Here is a 9,679-nt window from a genome sequence, read left to right as displayed (position 1 = left end):
CATCAGCTTTTCTCCCAATAAGGATATGCTACTTTTCAATTTCACTGATGTTTAAGAGTCTATGCAGAATTATATCATCACAGGGGTTCAACTCCAGCTAAGTTTACTTTAGATTCATGGAGACTGAAAAATGACAGTGGAGCGTTGGAATGGGAATCATACCAGTCTAATCTCACTCCTGCTGATGAGGATGAGAACAACAGGATCTGCCTTACAATTCTCGTGGTGAGCGAGAATAGGGGAGTCGTGGGAACCAAGGGATCATTCGCCTTCACACTTGTCCTGCAGTGGCTGGCAAGGACTTAGGGAACCAAGTTTATCTTCGCCCCTTGAACAGTAGGGTCCTGTGTATATACGGGAAGTTAACATGAAGTTAACAAAGGTGGCACCCGGCCAGTCTGAGCTATGTGATGGCATAACACTTACACACTAGGAAATTATCTTTAGATAAGGCTGACCTAAGCAAATGAAAATACATGCGTGTGGGGGCGAGGATTCTGGCTACGGTCACCCTGACACGACACTGAACGTTATTCTTTTTGACTGAATATTTAGTTAAATATTTCCCAACTTGAGTGCTATTAAAAAAAAACAAAAACAAAAAAAAACTAGTACCTCTTTCTCTTGACATATGGAGACATACTTAGCGGATTGCGTTGTGGTTTTGTGATGGAAAAGAAGGAAGACAAAAGATAAAAATGAATGCATCATTAAGACTTTGGTAGCATCGTACCCTGCTTTTCCAAAAAGGGTGTGAAACAAACCGAAAGCAGAAGCAACATATTATAACAGAAAGAGGGTGGCTTTCTGGAGATAGAGAGATCTGGCCTCAGTGCATAATACCCTCTTAGATTCTCTGTTTCTTCATCTGCAAGTTGTTGATATTACGAACCAACTTTTAAGAGGGTCCAAGATGGTGGAGGAGTAAGGAGAAGCTACATTAACCTCCTCCCAGGACCAGTCCGGAATTCCCACTTAACTGTGGAGACATCATCAGGAATAACCAACTGAACATTAGCTAGAGAGAAGCCTTATAACTGCGGACAGACAGAAGAGGCCGCTTCATCACAGTGTGGCTGGTAGGGAGGGCAGGGATGTGGGAGGGCTGGCTGGGTTCCCACGGGCAGAAGCTGAAGCAGTGGAGAAATATCTCAGCAGCCGGAGGTCCTCCCTTGAGAAGCATGGGGTCTAAACTTTCAGCTGGGCTCCCCAGCCTACAGCAACAGACCCAAGAGTAAAACAGCATCCAGCTGTGAAAAGCAAAACACCTTGGGATTTTTTTTTTTTTTGCCAGACTGAGATGGCTGGAGACACAGAGCAATTCTTAAAGGGACCACACACACAAAAATACATTGACACCCACTTACCCTGGGCTCCAGCAGAGGGAGGGCAGAGTGGACTAGAGACACTTAAGGAGAGTTTTGGGTGGTGGCTTGGCAGAGAGAACTGAGGGAGCAGCCGACAGGATCCCAGGGCTGACTAATCCCCCATACTGCAGGCAGACCCCTCCAAGTGGTGTCAGCCTGAGTGGAAGGAAGCAATAGCCCTGCCCACAGGAATTAATCTGCCCTGCCCAGTGGTGTTTAAGCCTGATGGCTGATCACAGATTGAATAGGTTAACTGAAGAAGACAGACAGACAGACAGTAGATCTCTGGTAGTCTTGAACAGGCTGCATAGGCCCTGACTGGGACACGATTTGACATCACCAGTGGTGGATCCAGGAAGTGAAGAAAGTGCACCTCTACAATAGTATATAAGACATGATGGGAGGAATGACTCTTGAGTCACCTAGTCAGCAGGAAGGACCCACCAAAGAGCAACACAACAAGAATCAAAATGGAGTACAACCACACAGCACAAATAAACTGCATAAAGGGCATCCCAAGAGCATCAAGTTCAGGAGGTCAAGGAGATTGTACCATTAAATCCCACAGATCTCCTACCATAGAAGGCCACACCATGAAGACAGGAAGTCAAAGCAGATCAATCTAAGAAGCAGAAATAAACAAAAAGAGTCACCTAAAATAGGGAGACAAAGAAATAACCCCCCATTGAAAAGAAAGGAAGAATCCCCAGAAAGAGTGCTAAATGAAATAGAGGCAAGCAAACTATCAGGCATGCAGCAGTTCAAACTAACGGTTATAAGGAAGCTCAATGAGCTCAGCAAGCTCAAAGAAAAGTGCAAAGAACTCCAGGGGAACTATGAAGAACTCCAGGGAAGCTATAAGAAACTTAGTGAAAACTACAGCAATAAAAAGGATATAGAAACTATCAATAAGAGCCAGGAGGAAATGAAGAATACAGTTTCTTAATTGAAGAACACAATAGAGGGAATCAAAAGTGGGCTAGATGAAGCAGAAGATCGAATCAGTGAGTGGGAGAACAATGTAGAAAAAAATTCCCAGAGAAGTGCAACAAAACAAAAAAAGATTGAAAAAGAATGAAGGTTTTAAGAGAATTGCAGAACAACATGGAACATAATAGTATCCTTATCGTAGGGTTACCAGAAGGAGAAGTGGAGCAAGGGAAAGAAAACCTGCGTGAAACAGTAATGACAGAAAACTTCCCTAACTTGATGAGAGAAAAAGACACAAATACATAAAGCACAGAGGTTTCCAATGAAGATGAAATCCAAAGAGGCCCACTTCAAGACACATCATAATTAAAATGGAAAAATTCAAAGACAGAGAATCCTAAGAGCAGCAAGAGAAAAACAGCTAATACCATACAAGGAGGCTCAATAAGGCTATCATTGGGTTTCTCAACAGAAACACTACAAGCCAGAAAGGAATGGCAAAAAATATTCCAAGCAATGAAAAACAAAGGCTTACAACAAAGACTACTCTACCCAGCAAGGCTCTCATTCAAAATGGAAGGTGAAATAAAGTTTCCCAGACAAAAGAAGGCTAAAAGAATCCATCTCCACCAAACCAGCATTGCAAGAGATGCTAAAGGGTCTGCTTTAAGAAAATGAAAAAACAGAGAGAGACAGAGAGGAACACAGATACAATGGGGAAAAAAATCACAATGAATAAGTACCTATCAATAATATCCTTAAATTTAAATGGATTGAATTCTCCAATCAAAAGACATAAGGTAGCTGAATGGATAGGAAAACGACCCACATATATGCTGTCTACAATAGACCCACTTCAGAACAAAAGATACACAGACTGAAAGTGAAGGGATGAAAAAAAATATTTCAAGCAAATGGACATGGAAAAAATGCTGGGGTAGAAATAATTATATCAGACAAAATAGATTTCACAACAAAGGCCATAAAAAGAGACAAAGAGGAGCATTTCATAATACTTAAGGGAACAATTCATCAAGAAGATATAACCCTTGTAAATATATATGCACTCAACATAGGAACACCCCCCCCCCAAAAAAAAACATACAGGGAAAATGTTGGAGGACTTCAAGAATGATGTTGACAGCAATGTACTCTTAGTAGGAGATTTTAATACCCCAATGTCAACAATGGACAGGTCTTCCAAGCAAAGAAACAACAAGGAAATTGTGGCATTGAACAACACTCTAGATCAAATGGACTTAATTGATATATACAGAACATTTTGCCCCAAAGAAGCAAAATATACATTATTTTCAAAGGCACATGGAACATTTTCAAAGACAGACTAGACTACATGGTAGGACACAAAACAAGCCTCAACAAACTCAAGAAAATTGAAATATCGAGCATCTTCTCAGATCACAATGGCTTGAAACTAGAAACTAACCTTAAGGAAAAAACCCAAAATCATTCAAATTCATGGAGACTGAATAACATGCTTTTAAAGAATGAATGAGTTAACAATGAGATCAAGGAAGAAATCAAAAAGTTTCTGGAAACAAATGAAAATGAACACACAACAGCCCCAAACCAATGGGACAGAGTGAAGGCAGTCCTGAGAGGAAGTTTATAGCAATACAGGCCTACCTAAAAAAGGATAGAAGAATTTCAAATAAACAATATAACCCTGCATCTATAATAATTAGACGGACAACAAGAAACAAAGCCCAGAGAGAGTACAAGGAAGGACAGAACCAAGATCAGAGCAGAATTAAATGACATAGAGACTAAAAGAACAATTCAAAGGATTGATAAATCCAGGAGCTGTTCCTTAGAAAAGTTAAACGAAATCAGACTAGTCAAGAAAAAAAGAGAGAGGACCCAAATAAATAAAATTAGAAACAAAAGAGGAAAAATCACAACTGATACCACAGAAATACAAAGAATTGTCAGTAATTACTGTGAACAACTATATGACAAGAAATTTGACAACCTGAGTGAAATGGACAGATTTCTGGAAACACATAATCTTTCAACAGTGAATCAAGAAGAAGCAGAAAACCCGAATAAACTGATAAATTGTGAAATTGAAGCAGTAATAAAAAAAACTCCTGGCACACAAAAGCCCTGGACCAGATGGCTTCACAGGCAAATTTTTCCAAACATTAGGGAAGAACTAACTCCTATCCTTCTCAAACTATTCCAAAAAATCCAAGAAGATGGAAGACTCCCAACCTCTTTCTATGAGGCCAGTATTACCCTAATTCCAAAACCAGGTCAAGACACAACAAAAACGAAAACTACAGGCCAATATCGCTGATGAGCATAGATGCTAAAATCCTCAACAAAATATTGGCAAATTGGATCCAGCGATACATTGAAAAGATCATACAACACTATCAAGTGGGATTCATCCCAGAGATGCCAGGATGGTATAATATTCACAAATCAATAAATGTACTACACCACATAAACAAAATGAACAAAACTATGCAGCAGAAAGAAAGACAGCATGGATGGAACTGGAGAGTTTAATGCTTAGTGAAGTGGGCCAGGTGGTAAAGGACTAATACAGAAACCTAATGAACAAAACAAAGATGAGCAAAATAGAACCAGAGGCAAATGGAAACAGGGAACATACTGACAGTGATCAGAGGGGAGCAGGGAGAAGGAGCAGGGTTGAAAGAAGGGGAAAGGGCTAGTCAAGGAACTAGTATAAGTGACTCATGGACATGAACAACAGGGGGGGATTAACTGTGGGAGTAGGGGGGTGGAAGAGACAGGGGAGAGAAATGGGGGAAAATGGAGACAACTGTAATAGAACAATGAATAATAATAATTTAAAAAAGACCTAACTTTCAGAGTTTTTATTAGAATTATAGTTTGTAAACTCTCCAACATAAATGGCAATTAGTATTTAATTAAGCACTATTATGAAACAATTGCTCAAGTGCTTATTATTATTCATTAATATAAGAACTAATAGAATTAACATACTAATTCATTCAAAAGTATTTATTGAGTACTTACTATGTATAAGGCACTGTTCTAGGCACTTGGAATATATCAGTGAACAAAATAGAATTCACTGCTTTTGTGAACACTCTGTGCTATAGGGGAAGAGAGGCAATAAATAATAAACATAACAATTAGTAAGTTATGCAGTATATTAGAAGATGTTAAGTAAAACCAGAAAGGGGTAAGGGAGAGGGGAGGAGGTTGTAATATTAAATGGGGTAGTCTGGATAGAGCTTATTGGAAAATTAAGGTAAAAGCAAAGACCTGAAAGAGGTGAGAGAATAAGATCTGACTTATGATTTAAAGGATCACTCTAATTGTTGGGAAATAGATGGCAGAGAGAAAAGAATACAATAAAGACCTGTTAGGAGGTGAAAGAGAATAGAAGCTTGGTTAAAATGATAGTAGAGTTGGTGAGAAATGATTTTATTCTGAAAATATTTTAAAGGTAGAAGCAAAAGAATTTTCTGACATTGAATGTGTGGGGTGAAAAAAGGAGATCAGGATCTATGGTATGTATGCCTGGCAATATCAAGGTCCCACTTGAGGTTCATGGTCTTGAACTTCAGAATGAAAGCAGTCATGTGCGGAATTGCATTTTTCCCCAGTCATAATCAGCTTCATGTGTTCAGATTTAGAGTAGGTAGAGAATGAATATAGCCAGGGGTGTAAATTTCACCAAGCAAATTTAAAACAGTGAGAGAAGGGCAAGGAAATCAAAGACATAAGCAAAGAATAATGATCAGGATTAACTATGGAATTTAAGCTGGGTGAGGAGAAGAATAAGGACATAAATAAGGGATAAATAAGGGTGTGGGAGAGTGGAAGCTTGGTAGGATTAATGGCTTAGAAGTCTCCCTGGGATCAAAGGATTATTGGATTTGGGAGATGAAAGTGAGCTGGCAAGATAGGAGATTGTGGCAGAGAGTGAGATGCATACAATTGAAATGATGGAGAGGCTGCCCTGTCTAGGGTCTGACAATGGGAAAAAGTGACTGAGGAGGTGTGGGAAGATTATATTTATTGACAAGAAAAATAATTGACTAAGAGGTTAGAATTCTGGAAGAAATATTTACATACATATTGAAATCACCGACAATTAAGAAAGGAGTAGTATTAGACTGCACCCTGGCTGGTTTGGCTCAGTGGATTGAGCGTCGGCCTGCGAGCTAAGTGTCGCTGGTTCGATCTTCCAGTCAGGGCACATCAGAGAAGGAAAACTCTGACTCCAAAAAACCTCCGCTGCCTTGCGGCATACCTCTTCAGGGGAAAGGCTAAGGGAGTAAACCCCGACAGAAAATCCGGAGCCGGAGTCCCTAAGGCGGTTTGACGTTGTAGTCAACACCGGCAACTCCTGCGGCGCACCTGAAGCCAAGCTGTATTGACTCCGTCTTTCCCTTGGATCCTTCAGCTGCGAAGAGAGGGGGCGTCTGCTGCATGGGCAACAGCAGACCCTCCATATCACCCTGCCCAGGCTCTGTAGCTTCAGCTTCACTGGAGAGGACACTCCAGCGTCATCGCAAGATGTCGATTCAACACGGGAGGAGACAGATACCGTGTCACTCCCGAGTCGGACTGCACAGCCATTCTCGGCGGTGCAGATAGACTCTTAAGAAGCTACACCATCGTCTCTCGAGACGGACGGCTGCTGCCGCCGCCGACGGAGTATTAGGCAGTGACAGTGAGCCTGGCTAAAGTGTTGAGAAGTGAGGGGGGTGACCTATAGAGGACAGCAACAATGAAGGAGGGGTAGACTGTGAACTTGACAATCTGGGACTGAAAGCTGTAGACTTGTAGGAAGGAGGTAGGGAGAATGCATGAAAGCTGCAATGAGAAACGAGAGACATCAGTTCCACTCCAGGCTCAGTAGCAGAAGTGCTGTGGGAGAAAGGCCACCCTCCCCTTGAGAAGGTTGCAGGGAAGCAGTGTTCTTAGAGGAAAGCCCACTTTCCCTTAGTTCAGTAAGGTAAAGATAAGGTGGAGCACGTGGCTGACACGTTGGAGAAAAGATTAATGGGTAGAAATAAAAAGACTGACACCAACAGGTTATTGATTGGGATTGTTAGAAACCAAGAGACAACTGATGTGCAGACAGTGGGTGAGTGGACCTGGGAGGAGCCTTTGAGGCCGGTTCCACCAGGCTTGGTGCTTTGCAGACTGTCCCAGTCTGTGCCTTTCACCTTAGGGCTGCTTCTACTCTGTCTTGTACTTTTAGCTACCCAGTAAATTTATAAATAAATATCATTTTCTCATTAAAAATTGTGTGCGTAGAATAAGGATATTCTGAGAAAGCTCTCACCCAGTTTTTCTGGAGTTACATTTGTGTCACAAAGTACCATAACTACTCTTCTCATCAGCTTTTGGTGAAGTCTTTAACATGATCTTAAACATGTGTGTGTGTGTGTGTGTGTGTGTGTGTGTGTGTGTTCTCATCTTTCTTTATCTCTCTGGTCTGCATTCTGCACTCCTGTCATTTCCTTCTGTCTCAGCAGATAATTGCACAGGCTCTCCCTTCTGCTTGGACCTCTGCTCCTCACAGCTTCCTTCTTTCTCTACTTGATTCCTACTTTCCTCTTCAGTTCTTATCACGTCTTGGGGCAAATGTTCCTGGACTTCTGAACAAGTACGTAAAGCCTCTTTGTCTTAATTCTCGTGTCTTCCTGTACCGCTCTTTTATAAAACTCTTAATTTTATATTTACTGTTGTGATCACCTGAGCAGTGCCCACCCGCACACCTATCTATCTAAGATCCATAAGGAAAACGGTTACATCTGTTTTTCTCGACATCGAATCCCAGCTTCTAGCATGATCCCTGGCACAGAGAAGGTGCATTCTTTAATTTGTTGAATTGTTTTCCAAATTAAAGAAGTAAATTGAACTAAAAAAATATACATAGGAGCTATGATGAACAAACTAGCATGACTATGGTAATATTTAGAAAGGGGGTCACTCACCCGACTCTGTCCTACCGTCGTCCCAGAGCCCTGCTTGTGACGGTTAGATAGACCACACAGACCACTAGACCAGATGTTCACCAGCACTGAAGAAGCTTTTAAACTCAGACTTTATAAAGAGATCCGGTGATTTGCTTAGAACCTAGAATAAATACTATTTACAGTGTATATATATGTAATTAAGTGTGAATATTTGTCTACTTCTAAGGTATGAAACTTATCACACTTATTTATTTATTTTTATTTATGAAGTTTAACTTACTCCCCTTGCTCTTGCCCACGTCGGCTGGCAGGAAGCGGAGGGCAGCCCAGCTTCGGCTGCACGCGCTCCCAGAAGCCCCTGCCCTCGCTCTGGAGGCTGCAGAGCATCTCCTCTTAGTGTCCCTTCTAAGTAGGCGAGGTTGTCTTACGTTGGAGGAAATCAGATATTCTGGTTTTTCTTTTTTACCTTCTGAGTCTGGCTTCTTCTTGTTTCCAATAACAGCCATAGGCTCCATCTCCTTTTCTCTGGACTGTTTAGCACATTCCCAGAATGGACTTTGAAACAGAATACTTTGTTCTGCTAGAGGTAAGGAAGTCAGGATTGTGTAAGGTCTTAGAAACATGATTCAGTGGTACCTTGGTACTCGTTGTTCATTCATTCTGAAACTTGTGAAGAGTGCTGAAACTGACAAGTACAGACCAATTTTTTCCCACAAGAAATAACGTAATTAGAAATAATTCGTGCAGCACTTTCACAGGTCCTGCCCCTGGTAGTGGGGCCGGGATTTGGTAGCTGGTGCTGACAGAAAGTCCTTGGTGTCATCCTTGCCCTGGGACGGTGGCAGTGGCAGCTGTGACTCAATGGTACAGAGGAAGAAGAAAAAAAAAGAAATAATTCGTGAAAGTTCCCCAGAATTTTCACATTTTACTGGGATAATAATAAGTAATGAGGTTGTTTTTAGTACAGAACCTTAAAACTAAACATAGATTTTTAAAAAGCAATTAATGACATAAAAATAAGAGAAAATTTAATTCCACTTTACCTGTACTGAGAAGAGTTTCTGGCATAATGGGCTGGGGGCGAGGTGAAGGAGGAGGAGGAGGAGAGGGTTTCATCCTTGGAAGAGGAGTCCTCTTCCAAAACGATTTCGGGAGATTTCTCAGGAGTTTCTTCTGTTTTCTGTCTCTTGGCTTCACTGAACGCTGTTGGAGACACAGATTTAGGGAGTTTCACTGAAAACCTACCAAGAGAAACTTGCTTCCGTCTATGTTTCAAAATGTTTCTAAAGTGTGACATTGTTTATTAAATTGGCCCGCAATTCCGCTTGCCAAAGCTTTGTCTGGGTGTCTGGGTGATACTTTTCCACAAAATTTTGAACTTCAGCCCCTTTACCACACATTTCTTTTATCAACACAGTAGGTGCTTCC

At 41.2% G+C, this 9,679-nt stretch overlaps 1 non-coding gene across 1 annotated transcript; it reads left to right on the top strand.

The window, feature by feature from the left end:
* Positions 1-8,994: 8,994 nt before the first annotated feature.
* Positions 8,995-9,123, top strand: LOC150005636 (small nucleolar RNA SNORA30/SNORA37 family). Its single transcript, XR_016512159.1, has one exon. It is a non-coding gene; the product is annotated as a small nucleolar RNA SNORA30/SNORA37 family (small nucleolar RNA).
* The last annotated feature ends 556 nt before the right edge of the window (positions 9,124-9,679 follow it).

This window comes from Furipterus horrens, unplaced genomic scaffold (genome assembly GCF_987537825.1).
Source record: "Furipterus horrens unplaced genomic scaffold, mFurHor1.1.pri manual_scaffold_6, whole genome shotgun sequence".
In the NCBI taxonomy this organism is placed as follows: Eukaryota; Metazoa; Chordata; class Mammalia; order Chiroptera; family Furipteridae; genus Furipterus; species Furipterus horrens.
Note: the sequence above shows the minus strand (reverse complement) of the source record. Positions and strands in the feature narration are given on the sequence as shown.